The 20,640-nt window shown below is 36.7% G+C and overlaps 1 long non-coding RNA gene across 1 annotated transcript in view; it reads left to right on the forward strand.

The window, feature by feature from the left end:
• Positions 1-19,888, forward strand: part of LOC116177072 — a 52,179-nt gene extending 32,291 nt beyond the window's left edge. The window contains exons 2-3 of the long non-coding RNA XR_004146596.1: positions 906-944; positions 19,495-19,888. This is a non-coding gene — a long non-coding RNA (uncharacterized LOC116177072). The remainder of the gene's footprint in view (positions 1-905; positions 945-19,494) is intronic.
• Positions 19,889-20,640: the final 752 nt, after the last annotated feature.

Raw genomic sequence — 20,640 nt, forward strand, 5'->3', positions numbered from 1 at the left:
TTCTTTTTGAGTCATACGTGAAATTTGAAAATATTTGCTCGCTTAAGAGATAAAGGGGAATTTCGGAATGATTATACTTTCTCTAGTTAAGAGAGATACAGAAATGTTCATTATAAAAGTTTCTTTATACTAATTTTTAATTTTTTTTAATGGAACACCCTGTATATTTTAATCTAAAACGATAGCAGTCATTCTTTTTTCAAAAATTAAAAATATTTGAAAAATTAAAAAAACTCAATCTTTTTGTATTTTTTTGAATCATTTGAACCTTTTTAAATGCTACATTCTTTTTTTATCATTTTGAATCTTTTTTTAATAGCATCGGAGACGTGCAATATTAAAAAAAATTTAATATGCTATTGTTGTTTACATTAAAATGTACACTTAAAAACGGCAAGAATTGTAAGAATTTTTTTTTATTACTTCTAACTAAGAAAATGTAGTCATACAGAAGTTGACAGTTTTTTTTTATTTTCCCCCGTATCTTATAAAGTGAGCGAAAATTTATTGTACCATTTTAAGTTTGACCCAAAAAAGAGATCATGACGCCTATGTTACTTTTTTGATAGCAGTAACAATTATAGAGGTGCAAAAGTGTGACACTGTACGGTATCTGGAATCGCTAAAAAATAACTTCGAAATATACATATTTAGGAGTTCGAGCTTTCAATTTTTCAATAAGCTTTCCCTTATCTTCTCGTTTTGTCGATTTGAATCCTTCGCGAATCGATTTAAAGGATGAGTGGTATTGAATGTAACCATATAGAAAAATGGTAGTAGCGCAAGTTAATAACACATTGAACCATGTTCGTGCCTCTTGTCATGCCAATTTGCCACTTATTGTAATTTGCATAGAAAAATCAAGATCTTTGATGAAATATTGATACAAAATTTTTACTTTTCAGATTCTAACGGCCAAACGTAGTTGCATGAATACACACCAGGTGCGTAGAAATTAAACAATAGGTACTAATAACACTTGGATTAATACCAGATAATATCGAAGCCGGTAATACCATTAATACGTAATAATGCCTGCAATGTTGGATAAATACATAAAAAATACCAATTTTAAGAATAATATAGGGCGTCCAGGAAGTAGGGACGAATATTAAAGTGCTATTATATAGAACTTTGTTGAAAATGTAAAAGTTTTACAAACATACGAGGAGGTACCCAAAAGATTCCAGAAAAGTTGCTTTTGAAGCGTGTATTTATGCTTTTGTACAAAATTCCTTCAAAGTGCTCTTCGGTAGCGGCAATACACTTGTTTAATCTCTTCTGCCATTGTTCGAAACATTTTTTGAACTCATCTACTTTGATGTCTGCAAGCGTCTCCGTCGTTTTCCTCTTCACCTCTTCCACGTCGGCGAATAAATAACTATGGGAACGGTTTTTAGAGTTCTTTTGATCACTTCATAATCAATTATCCCATTTCGAACACACAGTGGACTTCAACATACCTTAGTGCTTTTATTTATTCAATTAATTATGTGGAAAGCCGTGACGGATTTAGATGTGTGCAACAAACGTAGCGTTAATATACCGACTCACTTAAGAAATCCTAGTGATATAAATACTTTCTTTCTTAACTCAGTACCTACTGCTTCATCCCCACAGTCTTCGTCATCGCTATATAATTTTGTACATCCACATGTGAACGAAACATTCAAGTTTAATATTGTCGATGAAGCTTTAGTCTTAAATATTATAAATAGTATTAAATCTAAGTCTATTGGTTCTGATGGCATTGGCATTGACATGATTAATCTTTGCTGTCCTTTTATGGTGCCATACATCACCCACATCATTAATCATTGTTTCATTTCATCTACCTTTCCATTCAACTGGAAACTGGCTCACGTTACACCCATTGCGAAAAATAACAACCCCAAGGAGTTCAAAGATTTACGACCAATCTCCATACTTCCTACATTATCTAAAGTGTTGGAAAAGATCATGAAAATTCAAATGTATGAATATTTTGAGAGATATAAACTAATATCAGAATTTCAATCGGGCTTTAGGAAAAACTAGCTGCGCCACAGCACTCCTTAGTGTAACAAACGATATTATACAAGCTACCGATCAAGGCCTGGTGACAGTTATGGTGATGCTAGATTTTTCAAAAGCTTTCGATACTATTAATCATAAACTATTAATGCGAATCCTTGTTCACTACGGCTTTGACTTGGCGGCAATGGAACTTATCAACTCCTACCTCACGAATCGGACACAACGGGTCATTGTAAGTAATGTGAAGTCTCCAATTACCACCATTACCCAAGGGGACCCACAGGGATCTATCTTAAGACCGCTCTTATATGTACTCTACTCAAATTATATCTGTAATGGTCTCATTAAATGTAGATATCATCAATACGCCGATGACACACAAATTTACTATTCTTTCAAACCAAATGAAGTTCATGCAGCCGTCGAATTAATTAACAAGGAGTTAAATGTAGTCGTTAATACTGCTTCCGAACATAATTTAAATATAAATCCAAATAAGTCTTCGGTGATACTTTTTGGACGTGAGCAACTTAGGTTAAAAGTAAGATCCTTCATTGCCATAAAAATTGGTGACAATCAACTGAGCGTACAAAACGTAGCAAAGAATTTGGGACTTCGGTTTGATTATAATTTGAAATTTACTAACCATGTAAATTCTTGTACCCGTAAGGCGTACTCAATACTTAAGAGATTATACCCAAACAGGAACATTTTGAATGTCAAAACAAAAATTCATCTTTCTGATAGCCTTATTTTATCACTTTTTAGCGCATTTTTGCAAAAATTTTTTTTTGTAAAAAGTAGCTTTTAATCTCACTTTGGCTGGCTGGCTGGCTGGCTGGCTGGCAGTAAATGCGCGCCCGTAGAAAAATGCTTGTAAAAAGACAAGGAGTGTACATGTAACTATCGGGGCTGTGTAATTAAGAACGTTAGGGATGGGGCTACAAGAGTTGGAGACGACGACATCTGGACGTCATCCCCGAGCGTATTATACTAACCTGGAGATTTTTCAGTTTTTATCTATCTTCTTCTACAGTTTTTCTCCGATTGTTTTCAAATTGGTGTCGTCGGGAAGATCTTGTCAACGCGCACAACTCCTGCGTGGCGGAATTTTGTTTTTTTTTCCTAGGGGCGAAATAAACCACCTTTTGCGCGGCGCGCTTCGAGGGGTAGTCGACTTTGGGCGCCCAAAAGTTTCTTACAGCGCGAATCGCGGTCTCTCTTTCTCGTGTCACTAATAGAAGGTCGAGCTATGTGAAGTACCCAAAAGTTGAATACGATTTTATGCCGGGATTTTAGCGAAATCTACCAAAATGTGAATTACGAATGAACGGGACGTCGGAACTGTGTATCGACAAAGGGAATGTGGTAACCCCCGACGAGATCTTACTGATGGTGGAGTCGAAACTTCAAATCCGAATTGTTGCGGGTGATCAGAAGTGGGTGTCGACAAAGGGAATATGGTAACCCCCAAAGGATTTTACTGATGGTGGAGTCAAAACTTCAAACGCGAATTGCGAGTGCACGGTAAGTGAGAAAATGGTACCGACAAAGTGAACGTGGTAGCTTTCGGCAAGATCTTATTGATGGTGGAGTCAATATTGGCTAATAAAACACTGATCTGCCACACAAAAATGCGCTGAAGTCCCTTCGATCTCACACGAGGACTTTGATCATTTTTAATTACCTACTGCGATGTTGTATATGGGGCTTGTATCGACTCGTCGACGAAAACTAGAATACAAAGGGTACAAAATGCGTGTTTGCGGTTCATATATGGTATCAAACGTAGAGATCACATATCTCATAAAGTGAGGGAAGCTGGGTGGCTAAATATGATGGAAAGGAGATTTCTTCATGCTGTGGTACTATATCACAAAGTAATAAATACTCTAACTTCCTTCCTACTTAGCACAACGTTTAGCCTATCGTACAGATGTACATAACTTAAATCTTCGGCATAGGGGCCTTTTAGAGATTCCAATGCATACTACCGAATTCTTTAAGAAATCGTTTTCTTATAATGTTACAAACATCTTTAATAAATTGTCACTAACTTTACGAAGTTTAAGCCACGTTTAAAAGACAAGTAAAGTTCCTTTTGTTAGATGATCAACTCTCTATTGTGGCTTAAGGGGCTTCTGTATTGAACATAAATTTTTGGTTTAGGAAGTTCTGAGGAGTGATTTGCGTGTGAGTGTTAATGTATTTGTCCATATACCATGTTTAGTTCAAGTTCATATCTCATGATGTAGGGCCACATGGAAGAGCAGTGTATATCGCACTGAATGTGGTCCTTTTTCCAATCTGAATGTACTTTTTCTTTTTCCTTTTGTTCTATATGATGTTCATTGGAAATAAACATTATTATTATTATTATTAAAAAGAAATATTAGCTTTCTTCAAATTTTATTATAACCGCGCCATCTAGGTTATATAAGGCTTATTTATTTTTTCGCCTATCCCGGAAAATAAAATTGTTTCGCTTTATCATCGGATTTATCTCTACAATTGCAGCATACAGCTAAGAAAATCTAATCTCTTTGTATAGGATTAAAAATAGTTTTCTGTGGCTAGTACAGAAATACCACCCACACACCTGCGCATGCTCGTTCTACCCAAAAGCTTTACAGTTTTTTCTTTCATATGTAAGAATATGCGTACCAAGTTTGGTTCCAATAAGTTCAGACGTTTAGCCGGAAATGAGAGTTCAGACCGACACCATCGAGATTTTGTTTTATTCGAATTCTTGGTGCTTCAAAACGTGTATTTCCGTGAAAAAGTGAGGGGGGTGGGGTCATTTTGTACCCCAATGCCCCCTTACGAAAGAGCAGGTGGTAAAAATAGATAGATGGTTCTGAACCTAACAATTAATAAATCTATGAAACAAACGTTATTAGATTACGGAGATGTGTAAATCCTAGCACAAACAGGTTCTTTATGCGGATATATTTTTGCAAAATGGCCAAATTTTCTGTTGCTGGTTAAAGGCTTTAATTTAGATTAAAATTATGACACAAACATTTTTAAGTTTGGAGCCTCGTTTGGAGCCTTGGTGGTTTCACACTATAGATTATGTGAGATATCTACTTCATGGATTTATTTCTACAAGACTTTTTTCCAAAGCATTAGATAAGTATATTTAACAACACTTCAAAGAGTCCATCAAGTTCATTTTAACCATCATTATTCTTTATGGTTAATGTATTCCTAACGGAGTTTTGGGCTTTGTAGGTTTAAGGCATTTACCATCTATTTGCTGTGTTTTAAAATTTAAATTTAAAATCAGCCCATACTCCAGTATAACGTCAAATGATTTTGTTTTATTTCTCTTATTTTTAAATGATATTGCAGGTATAATAAAGAATACTACAAGAAATGCGTGTATTGGTCTTTAAAACACTTGCACGTTGCGCGTGCTTTAAAGACTTGATTATACACTTGCTTCTTACTTAATATACTATTTTGGGTTAGTGGGGATGCAGATTTTTAGCGCATTTTTGCAAATTTATTTGTAAAAAGTAGCTTTTAATCTCACTTTGGCTGGCTGGCTGGCTGACTGGCTGGCTGGCTGGCTGGCAGCAAATGTGGGCGCGTAGAAGAACTCTTGTAGAAAGGCAACGGGTGTACGTGTATCTACAGGGCCGTGAAATTTGGCAACCTTAGGGACATGGCTACATGATGTGGGGTTGGCGACATCTGGGCGTCATCCTCGAGCGTAGTATACTAACGTGAAGGTTTTTCAGTTTTTTCCTATCTTCTACTACAGTTTTGGTCCGATTCTTTTGAAATTGATGTTGTAAACGCGCACAACTCCTGCGTGGCGGAATTTTGTTTTTTGTCATAGGGGCGAAATTAACGACCTTTTGCGAGGCGGCGCGCGCGTCTTCGAGAAGTAGTCAGGCGCCTTTTACCTTCCGTTGCGAACTCACGCGGTTTAAAATTTCGTGAATCTCGAATCGCTGTCTCTCTTTCTCGTGTCGCCAATAGAAGTGAATTGCGAGTGAACGGGACGTCGGAAGTGGGTACCGTAAAAAAGAATGTGGTAGCCCGCGACACGATCTCACTGATGGTGGAGTCAAATCTTCAAACGCGAATTGCGGGTGAACGGGACGTCGGAAGGGGGTACCGTCAACGGGAATGTGGAGCCCCCGACACGATCTTCCTGATGGTGGAGTCAAATCTTCAAACGCGAATTGCGGGTGAACGGGACGTCGGAAGGGGGTACCGTCAAAGGAATGTGGTAGCCCCCGACACGATCTTCCTGATGGTTGAGTCAAATCTTCAAACGCGAATTGCGGGTGAACGGGACGTCGGAAGTGGGTACCGTAAAAGGGAATGTGGTAGCCCGCGACACGATCTCACTGAAGGTGGAGTCAAATCTTCAATCGCGAATTGCGGGTGAACGGGACGTCGGAAGGGGGTACCGTCAAAGGGAATGTGTTAGCCCCCGACACGATCTTCCTGATGGTGGAGTCAAATCTTCAAACGCGAATTGCGGGTGAACGGGACGTCGGAAGAGGTACCGTCAAAGGGAATGTGGTAGCCCCCGACACGATCTTCCTGATGGTGGAGTCAAATCTTCAAACGCGGATTGCGGGTGAACGGGACGTCGGAAGTGGGTACCGTAAAAGGGAATGTGGTAGCCCGCGACACGATCTCACTGATGGTGGAGTCAAATCTTCAAACGCGAATTGCGGGTGAACGGGACGTCGGAAGTGGGTACCGTAAAAGGGAATGTGGTAGCCCGCGACACGATCTTCCTGATGGTTGAGTCAAATCTTCAAACGCGAATTGCGGGTGAACGGGACGTCGGAAGGGGGTACCGTCAAAGGAAATGTGGTAGCCCCCGACACGATCTTCTTGATGGTGGAGTCAAATCTTCAAACGCGAATTGCGGGTGAACGGGACGTCGGAAGGGGGTACCGTCAAAGGAAATGTGGTAGCCCCCGACACGATCTTCCTGATGGTGGGTCAAAACTTTAAAAGCGAATTGCGGGTGCACGCGGAAAGTGGGAAGCGGTTAGTGAATGTAGTACCCTTCGACAAGATCTGTTATTGATGGTTGAGTCGAAAGTGGCTAATAGAATACTGATCTGCCACACAAAAATGCGCTGAAGTCCCTTCGATCTCAAACGAGGACTTTGATAATTTTTTATCGTCTCTTAGTTCGCTCTGTAACTATTGTCATTGTTGGCTTTAGAGACTTGAAAATCAATAGCTTTCTCTACTCAACTTAGAAAGAACCATTATAAATGTCGACTTTTACTAAAAAGAGGGATGGTGGCACACGGACGGACATGCAAAATTATAAATTATCGAGCAAATTTGCCAGAGCTCGAAAACGCCACTGATGTTTTTATTAGATCAGCAAGAAATTATGTAACTTATTTTGCAAGTTGCGATAATCGGCGCTACTTATTATTGGCTAAGTTACCCTATTGTACCAGGGGAAGGTCATCTACGATATGAATTCCAAACTTTTGATAATTATAGTCCTTAACCTCTACGCTGAAAATAAATTCGCTAAACTATTCATTAGGAGTTAAATTAAAAAATGACCGGTTGCGTCTATTTATTATTGTCGTCTCCAAATACAGAGGCTAAACCGTTCAATCAAGCACATCGGTTCGAATGCCGGATTAAAAAAAAAAGTAGTAGTTTCGTTTAATACAAATTTTATGAGGCGAACACGAAAAAGGTCAATATCTTCGCATGCTAACTGATAATGTCGACTTGATATCTCACGTTATACGTTTTTAAAAGGTTAAACGTAACCCCCTGTATAATTTAAGAGCGTAGCATCGCGACGTCCTATAATTAATTATCCATCATTCACATTCTGAACGGAGGTCAATGGCAAAGAGCGTGCTAATCCCGATGGGGGTAGTTTACGCTTATCAGTATAGCAATTTGCATTATTATACGTGTACGACGATATTGATTGGGAGTCCGAAAAAAGTAGCGACATCCGCATCGTTAATTTCGACCTTTTGTAAGAAAACGCCGAAGATACGCGCCGAATCGAAAATTTTAATATCAAATTTCATGGTCAAATAAGCAATTTTAGGTTTTTATTATCCGTTTAATACGTTTTATCTTGTAGTAAATGGCATGTTACTTCATAGCGATAGTAACAACGCTCACTGTTCCAAACGGTCAAGTCCAAATTTAATTTCAAGAGACGGACGAGGTCTTGGTTTTTTAACGTTGTGCGTGATGCGAGTTTGGGTGAAAGTGACAAAATCTGCTCGGTTTTTGAACGGATGCTTGAATTATAAGGTAGGGATTCTTTCGCTTCTCATAATGCTTCATTTATGGTCATTGTTNACAGTTGCAAGTTGAGCTTACACCTTGCAGAAGAACTAGAAGATTGTGTAATGGTATTGATTACCTACCATTCCAAGTGACTAGTTAACATAATTTTTTTAACAAGCATGTCTTTTAAAATAAGAGCTCTTTGTGCCAGTACCCATGGTACATCTACTATGGTGAAGTGCAAGAGTGTAGGTACATTTGTACTATGATAACAGCTTTCATTTTCATTCAGCCTTGCAGTTGCTAATAGAGAACATTGTTTGCGCAGTTATTTACACTTTGATAAAATTGTGTGTTAATTACTAAGATGAAATTCAAATTAATAACACTGCCAGAGCCTAATAAGAAAACGCGTCAGCGTCGAGATTTTTCATTAAAATTGCTAAAATCTAATTAGTGTAACGCTTCGTAGCCTTGAAATGCTTAAAAATAACCTTACCGATCACGTTGGCAATGAAAAATTTCTTTTAAATTAAAGTGGCAAAATTTGATTGGCTTCTAGAATTTTGCGAGAGAGTTCGAAAATTTTAATTTATTTCGAAAGGTATTCGCATAATGGCCGTAAAGCATTCTCCCCGTATAGCAATGGGAGTGCAGACATAACACAGACTGCATAATGAATACTGCAATAAATTGAGCGAAAATATACTTCGGTTTCAGCACGTTTTAGACTACGTCCAATAAATTATTTTGCGTTACTTTTCCTTTTTAGGAAGCACACAACGGTGCGGCAATTTTTTATGTGAAATCCGAAACCGAGCTCCGAATTGCATCTCATAAAATTTTGGTTTAAAACACCCACGTTTTTCGCGCCATTTACTTTTTTACCTGCGACCTGGGGAGTTATTTTTTGGCATCGTATGTTTACTGTGGAAAATCATTTGTAAACAGACACTGATTAGATAGAGATTAATTGATGGTTTATCTCAAGAAGCTCTTGCGAAATACTTTGTTTATTGTTTGATCCACCTTTTTCCGGTGACACCTCACCTTTCCATCTATTGTTTTGTAATCGTAATTTTTATAGATGTACACGTAGGTATACAGAGTGGCCCAACGAGAAGTATACAGAGGGCTTTTAGGGTATTAAATTTAGAAATTTCGAAAAATCCTCGAACACGTCAATTTTGTATTCGAGGGGGACAGCTTTTGGAATACAAATCATGAACCCGAGTCTTCGCCCCACTACGTAGGGAGCTTAATAACCCCTAAAATTTTAAATGGAATCCTGTGGCTTTTTAAATTCTGTTGATTCGTTTCGAATTTGAAATGAACCTTGTATTAAAATTTTATTTTGACGCTTCAATTTGTTTGTTAAACTTAAGTGAACCTGTCAGTTCTCCGAAACTAATCAATAGAATTTAAAAAGCAAAGCAGATTAGTAATCACGATTAAATTGGCTTTCAAATAATGTGCCATTTGCGTTTGCCATATGAATAAAAGGGAGCATATGCTTATACTTGCAAAATTCAAACTAAATATTCGTAAATGCCCCTACACACTGGGCTGCTCAGCAGTTCTGCACTGCGCTGGCTTTGCTAAGTCGCCCAGTTTGAGGGGGCACTTAACGGGTATTTACTTTGAATTTTGCAAGTATAAGCATATGCTCCCATTTATTCATATGGGCCTATATTTTGTTCTGCTGCAACGGTCCAGATTTCACTCATGATTAGAAACCAATTTGGAAAAAAAATTCAAAGGGCCGTAACTTTTGAACTAGTAGCCCAATCTTGGAACTGTTTGAAATTATGGATTCTACAGGCCACATTCTATAAGAAAATTTTTTTTCCGGGTCGATCTGAGAAAATTTTTTTTTCGGGGCTCAAAAAAAGGCAGTGTATAACCTTCCTTTTTTACCAAAAATCGACTACACCAAAATTTCTCGGAGAAACACTTTTTCTTATTAATTTGGGTGCGTAGAATCCAAATCAATTCGTACTTTTTCGATCAGACTTCTCAATCAAAAGTTATAGACTAGAAACCAATTTCGAAAAAAAATTCAAAGGGCTGTAACATTTGAACTAGTAGCCCAATCTTGGAACTGTTTGAAATTATGGCTTCTACAGGCCACATTCTATAAGAAAATGTTTTTTCCGGGTCGCTCTGAGACAATTTTTGTTGTGGGCCTCAAAAAAAAGCAGTGTATAACCTTCCTTTTTTACCAAAAATCGACTATACCAAAATTTCTCGGGAAAACACTTTTTCTTATTAATTTTGGTGCGTAGAATCCAAATCAATTCGTACTTTTTCGATCAGACTTCTCAATCAAAAGTTATAGACTAGAAACTGCGTAATATTACGTGTAAAATTACCAATTGTTTATGTTTTTTATGTATTTTATTTAATTTATGTAACTAACTTACCATTTTTTTTAAAAAAAACCGTAATTTTAAAGTAAAATTACCAGTAATTTATGTTTTTTATGTAATTTACAAATATTTTTGTAAAATTACCTGTCATTTATGTTTTTTTCAATATTGTACCTATAAACCTTTTTGAATTTTGTGAGTGTTTGAAAATAAACACTTGTTAAATTATATTTTTGGTGTATTAAATAAAATACCCAAGCAGTAGGTATTTCGCCATCGCGCGTCGTTTGGAGGAAAAAGCTCCAGATCGCGAATTAGAGGCTGTATCATCTTCATTAAACCCAACTAAGTTCAACGGTGAATCGTTTACGTTGGTAGTACCGTTGATGGTCTGTGGTAGTACCGATCAAAATGTATCAAATAGGTATTACATATATGTAACTTACAAAAATGACGGTTTTTTGAATTAAAAACGTAAGTTACGTAAGTTTCATAAAAGACATAAATTACATAAAAAACCAGCCTCTTGTAAGTTACGCGTAATATAACCTTTTTTTATGTAACTTACAAATCGTTATTTTACAATCCACATCACTATTCATGAATATTGAAAATTTCTGTTGGAAACCTTTTATCTGACATGTTTTCGTTAATGAATACCAATTTAGCCCCCCCCTTCACTTTTTATTGCCTTGAAAACACACAAATCTGAGAGTTGGAGAAGATGGCTTAGAGTGCGTAGTGTGCCCATCGTAAATCGTAAAGGGCAGTCTTCTCCGATTTGTGGGTGAAAATTGTTTTTCAAGTATTTATAGAAAATGTCACTTTCCGTCCAACCTTTCCCGTATGTAACGCATGTTAAGTTTGGAAAAGATCGGCTTTCAGGAGGCAGCCACGAATCTCACAGAAGCTTTGCTTTAAAAATTATCATAGGCGGAAACTTTTGGCCACTAGCACTCGCCGCAATGAAGAAGTAATATTTTCTTTACCTGATTACTGATGGTGCGAGTATCTGGGCAGTTAATTAACTTGAAAAGATCCAAACAAAAGTACTTCCTTTTCATGGAAATTAATATTCTGGCTTGTTGGTCATAAGGTTCATTTTCTGTTAGTAGAAAGTAGTTTGAACGATCAGCTGCGTTTTTTGAAATTTCAAACTCAGTCGCTTAAATTAGAAAAAGGTTGCGTATTTTAGGGCTTAGGAAAATGATGTTTTAAAAATTTGGAAATTCCGATCAGTTCCGAAGATATTCGAAAAAAACCAAAATTAATTTTTCTGACTTCTGAATTGAAGGGTAATTTGGTCCCACAAAATTAGAATTTGTTGCTGCATAGTTTTCCAGAAAACCGTTTCAGTTAAAAGCTAGCACTCCGCAATTCCGAATTGAGCTTTTGACAATATATCAAAGGATTATTGGTCCCCAAGTTAGTTTCGTGATTATTTATTTATTTCAACAAATTATTAATAAACAATGTAAACTTCATATTTAATCTATAGTTTCACGTATACATTTAGAACTACCGACAAAAATTTTTGTAATGAAAAATGGCCCCTTGTCATAAATTTACAAGTGTGTGAGCGATTTTTTAAATTTCCCATTAAAGGTTCCAATTTTGGAGGTTTGTTAATTAGAAAGTCCAAAAATCGCATATTGAAGAATGTACGAAAATTCGAATTTTAACGGTAAATATGCTTAGGGGTACAAATTAGTTTTTAAATTTGGAACACAAGTTTGTCGAGTTGTGCGGGGGTTCAATTTGTTTGTGTTTGAATTTGAACTAACCCTACTCCATCTCCAACTTTCTGAATCGGACTGGGTACAAATCTTAATTTTGGAGTACAAGAAATCAGGGCTTGTGTGGTGCCAATTTATTGACGAAACATGTTGCGATTCTAAAATTAAAGGTCGTTGCACTGTTATTATAACAGAAATTAATTAAACCCTTTGGTCGACAATTTTTCCCATCTACTTTGACTCTGGGAGCGAAGTTAAAAATAATGTAATTGTATACGAGAAATTATACTAAATTATGCACCATTATTTTTGTTTTTCGCGATTTTGAACCATTATACAGACGCCGAAAAGTTTACCACATCCTATTGCTCAATTCTCAAGGACAACGACAATCTCGTACCTACACCGTTTGTGTTTGGCATATTACATAAGTTCGATAAGACCGTTTTAGCAGTTTCCTTATTTATTTGCGTTATTTAATTCAATTTAGTGGGCGGTCCATTTTTGATAACATTTTTCTTTACTTAAAGCCTTGGCACAATCTGTTTACAGTAACGCTCGATATACTGGCCGATAAAATGAGGTTTGGAAAAGAGGGCCTCTGGAGAATCGCGAAATTTGGAGCGACAGTAATTTATTTCAAGGGCTTGCTTTTCGCGCACTTACTTTTTGGGGAGTAAACACGTCATATTGATCGGCTTGTTAGTTACATAGAAACTGGCAGAACCCTTAATTAGCCAGCATGCAGCAACGAATGAAATTGATAAATTTCGCTACAGCGTGAACCTTATAAAATGATTGCTGTTAGACAAATGACAGCTTTACCCAACTTATAACTGATTAAAGAGGAAGCTTGCACTTTTCTGAGAGGGATATTGAGTAACAATTAAATTCAGCAGCTGTGGCTAAAAATAATGAGAACAGTGATAGGAATTTGAAGGAAAAAGGTTCGTTTCATCGTATTTAGAACGGCAATAAGGTAGGTTGTGAATCGGGGCTACTAGCAATAAATACGCAACAGAGTTGGACTGGGTCAAGCATAGAGTGACCCAGTGACCCGGTGACCCAGTTAGTTTACTGACCCAGTGACCCGGTGACCCAGCTTGACCCGGTGACCCAGTTTGACCCAGTGACCCAGCTTGACCCAGTTTGACCCGGTGACCCAGCTTGACCCAGTGACCCAGCTTGGCCCGGTGACCCAGCTTGACCCAGTTTGACCCGGTGACCCAGCTTGACCCGGTGACCCGTGACCCAGCTTGACCCGGTGACCCAGCTTGACCCAGTTTGACCCGGTGACCCAGCTTGACCCGGTGACCCAGCTTGACCCAGTGACCCATCCTGACCCAGCTTTACTCAGTGACCCGTCCTGACCCGGTAGCCCAGTAATTAAATTATTGTTAGTTATCATCCAAAACAATTTCAAGTAACTTTTAATTTAAAAAAAACTTCCTCAATAATATTCGGCAACAAGCACGTAGCCCAATTTCATTCAAGAGAACTAATACCTAAAAAAATCAAATGCATTTGTTTATAGTTTGTAGTCAAGTAGTCAATGAAAGTATTTAGAGAAAAGATTTATTTGGATTAAGCTGACTAGTAGAAAAAAATTAAATGTGAATGAACACCTGTAAGCAAACTGGAAAGCCCTGAAGCAAAGAAATAACTTATTCTAATACAATTCGGGACATGGAAAGTTTTTTACGGCAGTATTAAAGCAAACATCACAGAAATGGCAGTTGTCAAGCAATCGAGTATTATTTTCAACAAACCAGCATTTCATTTATTGCATAATCTGTACACTTGAACCGAGGGCACTGACTTAACTGCGTTATTCAATCAAACTAGGTGACTGGGTCGAATTGGGTCCCCGGGTGAAATTGCGTCGCTGGGTCAAACTGGGTCACTGGGTCAAACTGGGTCAAGTTGGGTCACTGGGTCAAACTGGGTCAACTGGGTCACTGGGTCTAACTGAAAAGAGTATGACGTGACCCAGCGACCCAGTGACCCAGTTTAATTTAGTGACCTAGGTGACCCAGTTGACCCAGTGACCCAGTCCAACTCTGATACGCAAACGCATAATATAGAAACATATAAAGCTATTAAATCCAATTACAGTTCCTTAATCTACCTTAACCTCCAAAAAAGAGCTTTTATAATCGATACTGAGTGAGTCGGGTAGGGCAGTTTACTGTTTACTTTCGTCCCCTATGTTAATATAGGGTGATTGTAGATTCCAATTTTCCCCAAAACAAAACATTAATAAAGTAATTTTTCAAATATTATTCATAACATTAACTCTAATTCATAATTTTACCAAGTTCCGGTTCTCCATGTAGAATATTGAATAGCTCAATTACATGATTTCCTAAAGTTTTCTAAAATTTCCACCCCCAACATTGTGTAATTTTAAACGGGGATGTGATATAGTGATCACTACGACATTTGGCATTATTCAGGGGCACTAATAAGTCTGGAAACGATCAATTATCGGCGAAAATATACAAGGTATCGAAAAAAGTTTTATACAATAGTCTCAATGTCTAATTGGGCAGTAATCATTTTAATTACTCAGGGTTGGTCATAAAGACGCGGAACACTAATTTTTCTTAATACAACACCCTGTACATTATTCGATATTTCAATTATTCTCTCAATTTTAAGCTACATTTGTATGAATTATAATGTACCTAAATGCAATCGTTTAGAAAATAAACGCCATTATTTTTTAAGTTATTGAATGATTGAATTAACAATAAATAATGATTCCAAACAAAAATAATAAACATCAGAATCGGTTCTTTTCAGAATTTTCAAAAGAAATTCGTGATGTCCCTAATTATTGTTATTCTTCATTCAATACATTTTAAATCAATAGCGTTAAACGATAGAATTTAGGTGAATTTTGCTTAAAATTGAGAGAAGAATTTAACTATTAAATAATGTACAGGGTGTTCCATTACAAAAGATCATCACCAATCTATATACGAGTATTTAACATCATTACTGTCATTGAAAAACCCTAAAACTTTTTCGATACTTTGGATATTTTTCACAATCGGCTCTTTCCAGGCTTATCAGCGACCCTGTATGGTATACACTTAACACTTGTACAGTGTGGTACAAATAAAAGGAATAAATTCATTATTTTTTAACATCATAATATGTAAAAAAATTCTTCCCTAAATTTAATATTCTTAGTGTGAGGGTGCCAACCCCTACATTTTTAAGTAGGAAGTAGGGGCTTGTGATACATCATTTGAAAGGTCTTTCAATCTTCTATTCAATCATATCAATAATTTTAAGTAACTGACGTATGTAGAAACCCCTCGTCAATGTTATTTCAAGTGATATTGAAGCAGATGAGAGAAAATCGACCACGATCATTTGCTAGTTGATAAAAAAGTAGCGTCAATATCGATTCTCCAGTTCCGTTGCATTTTTTGTAGTTTAAATACCGGGTTGGTTGGCTATATTAGGTGGACCCATCAGATAACGCTATAACTTTGACAGGTTTCGACTGACAGTTGTTATTGAGAACGTAAATAAAACTGCAGTTCATAGCGATTTTTAGCAGTCTACAACACCCGAACGTGCTGATATTGTTCAGCTATATCGTGTGTCCTATTTTGGTAGAGGCTGCAGTGTATCTCAGCTGTTTTTAAAGATGGACACTTGCAGTTTTTGCGACCTTGCATCACTTTTTTGTTCAATTTTTAATACCACCACAACCAGAATGATTCTGAAATACAGGGTGAAAATGCAAAGTTTGACTTTTTGGGATGTTAATCATATCTTACTGCCAAAATGTAAAAACTGCCTATTTTAGATATTTTTACGTAAATCCAGTGGCGTAGTCCAAAAATCTTTCCCAATGTTGATATTTTTTAAATGTAACACCCGGTATGTCTTAACATCCATTTTTTAAAATTCTTTTTCCTGTTTATTTTGATGTATCATAAGATATTCCGTATTTTTATATTTTAGCCATGAACCAAAAATAAAAACCTTATTTATACGGTTTTTAGCGCATTTTCCAACGAAGTTGGGTGCACTTTCTTTGTCCGTCCGTTTTTCTGTCTATCCGAACTACTCCTACAGTTTCCAAGATATTAGTTCGTTCTTTTTGCATTCGGTAGTGTATAGCTCTGGCACCTGAACCAAGGAAAATCTTGACGATTAAACTGCGCATGCGGAAGCTGCGTAATGTCAACTTTCTGATTTATAGAGATATTTCTTTGAAATTTTAATCAAAGATGAGCAAACGCACGAAGTTTGCAATGCATTTCTTATGGAAATAATTCCATGGCTGAGTCAGGAAGTTGATCTCAATATCTCGAAAACCGCCATTTTTACTACACCCATTAAATTTATCCCATCGAATCTTGCAACTTTTATTTGAAACTTTTTTCGATGGCTCTCTTTGTTACTAACATATTTGAATTTAAAAATGGCGATTTTCACTTTTTTTCCAATTATCTACGAAACGAATTATTTTTTTCAAAATGTCGCATCGGAATATCCATTAGGATTAAAAACTATACAACTCTGCCAATGTAACCGAATCAGTATAATAATAGCAAAGATAGCCATGTTATCCTACTCCTGTATAGCCAGTTTCTGACGTGGTCATTGCTTAACCCCATCTTGTTTCTTGATATTTGGGAACAGTGCTTTTGCTCCAAAAGTAGCAAAGGATTGAAACTTAAGTATTGAGGGTAACGTCATTTCGTATGTCCAGCTAGCTTGAAACCTGGGTCTTTACATGAATTCTAAATTACGTTCTACTGAATATATCTCCCGTTTAGTACAAAAAGCTTATTCTCTGATAAAGTGAAACAAATGACGCATTCTAGTTATATCTGTCACTCTCATTAAACGTCGGACGCGGAGTACGGAATAAAATGAAGTTCAGAACAGAACAATACTGTTTCCATGGAAACCACGGAAGAATCAAAGTTTGCTATTTTTATTTTATTTTTATATGGTTTCTGCTATAAAATACAGTTTTGTATTATACAAGACGATAAATGGAAAACTAGCCATCTCGTAAAAGTTAATTCGCGCGATCGTTAAAACATCCCTTTATCGCCTTGTATAATAAATAACTACTGGTAGTGGTTTCTATGGGGGTTGCACTTATATGATCCAGAAGATTTGCTACTCTCAAAAGGTGAATCCTAAAACCGAGTATTTATTTACTACACTTCATTTTTCATGTTTATGGTTTTGTTTCAAGAAAAGTCACAAAAGTTCACCCTCCCGCCTCATTAGATGACTATCAAGTGCAAGTTCTAAAAAAATTGAGCACTATAGGATTGTTAGGGGTCCGTTTAAACGTAATCAATTATACAAACCAAGATATTTACTGCGCCACAATTCACCCCTGCCTATAGTGGCATGATAACAAGGAGGTTTTTGAAGAATTCGTAATGTCAGAACGACCGGAAGTTATGTTTTTTACGCATTTAGAGAGTTAATGGGGGGCCTTTTAAACGTAATCAGTCAATGAAAAAAAACTATTTAATGCATTGCAGGTTACACTCTATGCGATGAATGGATTGTAAATGAGGGTGAAACGTAATATCAAAATGGCGAGGGATTAATCCGCATTTACTAGGGGCTGTTTAAAAGTAATCATTCAAAGAAACAAGGATGTTTGATGCGATTTGCTTAAAAATTGCTCAAAACGGGTCGAGGTGGAAGCAACAAAAATATGTGATACATCAAAGTGAGCCTTACCCTTCACTGCTAAAGTAACCCTAAGAGCGAAATTTCTTAAAAATTGAGGGGTTGTATTTAGCACCTTTATAGGGGATCGTAATCGTCCAAAGAAACAAAATATTTAATGCACTGCAGAGGGATCGCCCCTTAAACTTGAAAGTACAGGAATACAGGTCTAGTTATCTTAACACTTGCTAATTTTTAAACGACAAAGGTTATAATTTTAGGGTGGAGGCCGTTAAATAAAATGAACAATGTAAGAGGCAGCGCTACAGTTTACCCTCGAAATAAATTCTTAAAAATTACATATTTAATTTCAAATCGGCGATATATGGATTAGGGTGTCTCAGTTAAACTTATCATACTCGAATACATCAGTGTGATTGGAAATGTTGCTTTCAAAAACTTAAAAAAATTACAAGAATATACTTCTGATACCAAGGGATCTAGTAAATCGAAGCCTCTTTGTTGCGTTAAAATCGTTCAGTGTTTATAAACTACTGTTATGATGTTGCTTTCTTCGCTCTTACAAGATAAAGCTTTAATGTGTGGCCTTATCCACCCCCCATAATTGTGTTTCTATGTATCTGTACCTATAGTAAAGGGTAATTGATTGCTGCCAAAAACGCGTTTTAATTTTAGCGTAAAGTGGGCGCAATACACAAATAATAAACGCTGCACATCATACAAAGCAGGTAGGGCCATTAACTGCCAGAAGTATATGGCAGCATCCCAAAAATCCGTCGAAAAAGCGAACCTCTTCCATCGATTCCCCGGTTTACTGACTCTATCCGCCATCCTCATTGTGTTAGTAGATCTGGAATTCGTATATTTAATGTCAGAACGTGTAAAATTAGAACTCCATTTAAAGATTCTAGAAGCGAAGCGCTACTCTTTAAATTGGTTAACAAGGTCAACTACGAAGGCCAATTGCCTTTAATTAAATGTTAGTTTATAGAAGTAAGATGGTTTTTTTAAACATCCTTTACTGATTGTTTTCTTAAATTCGCTCTTTCGCATTGTTTGTATAAGAAACGACAATCAATCTAAATAAACGAATCGTTCCCACGCGCAACGCATCGTTTTTAGCAATACTAGAATCTTCTTTAACTAATTGAACTGCCTACACGAAGCTAAGCCTTAAATTGTACAGGATGGTCGAATGTATTAGCCGCTCAATTGTTTATGTTGATTAATTACGTAACGTGTAAAGACATCTGGGCCCATCAAGGATATGCGGGTGACAAATTAAATAAATAACACAATCTATTCTTGAGTGGTTCGATGCGGGTGCTTAACCGTCCATTTCTTTGTGTAATAGGTGGTTGCTATGGTATTAATTTCGCCCTGTATAATATTTCAAGGTCTGGCGCTAAAATAGATTTTTGTTTCAGGTGGCGTCCCTGTACATCAACTATGAGGGAGAGCTGACCGCGGGATATAATTTACAAAACCCGACCCTTATATACACCTACACAACCCGGTTATTTTAGTATTTGTACTAAAAAAGTTAGTTCGCGTTTGATATAGTGAAAGAAGCAGATTAGAAGTGTTAGTGACTTAACGTTGTTACATAAGTAATATTTATAACCTACAGATCTCCTATCTTAATAACTATTTAAAGTAGATATTTGACTCGTAACTAAGGGGTCATTTTGCTCTCGTTATACTACCGTCGTGAATAAGCTTTAAAAAGACATTTTTTAATTAGTCTTGGAATTGCCAGCTACTGCCGATCGTGTTTTGGACTCTCTTTAAAGGTGAGCTTTCGTTTTTATTTCTTTTTTCTAAACGTTATTTGGTTTTATTTGGTTAATCAATCATGTTTTGGCAAATTCAGCAAAGCGATAAATCTATTACAACATTCTTTCACATTTTGTGTGTACCATGTATCTAAATATTGAATTGTCTATGTACGATTTTCCAGTGATTAACAGATCCGCCAAGTTAACAGCAAGCAAAATATAATCATGGTTCTTTTGACTGGTAAATACCAAAAGCAAATCCGCCTAACTGCACACCAACATATCCATATGTTAAGTCCGATCTGTTGGTCCTACACAACAAAAATTAACTGCAAAAAGGTAATTGTCCTGCTCCCAGAGACAAATAGTCTGTGAGACTCGAATGCAAAACAACCTCATATCAGGATGTGAAAAATGTAAATTATTATGGCCCTAAAAATCGCGTGAAAAAAATTCCCTTTGTAGGAAAAGTTTGGGACTGGATTTGGAGTATTTAGGGACTCCATGTTCGAGTAAATTTTTTTAAAGGGGGTGATTGCACCACCTTGACTCGATGAAATTTATCTTTAATTTCCCGGAAAATGGAATTATGTGGGAGTGAAAAATTTAATAACATCCAGTACAATGTTGCTTCTATTTTTATTTTTATTTTTTTTTTTTTTATTATCCCTCTCTTGTTTTGGGCCCTCAACAGGCATACGCCCAATTACAGAGTGACCCGCATAATGCTATTTAGAGGTGCCTCTGCAGAAGGTCCTAAGATGGTCTATACTACTCCGGTATTTATATTACACA

The sequence above is a fragment of the Photinus pyralis genome, unplaced genomic scaffold, assembly GCF_008802855.1.
Source record: "Photinus pyralis isolate 1611_PpyrPB1 unplaced genomic scaffold, Ppyr1.3 Ppyr1.4_LG7, whole genome shotgun sequence".
NCBI lineage: Eukaryota > Metazoa > Arthropoda > Insecta > Coleoptera > Lampyridae > Photinus > Photinus pyralis.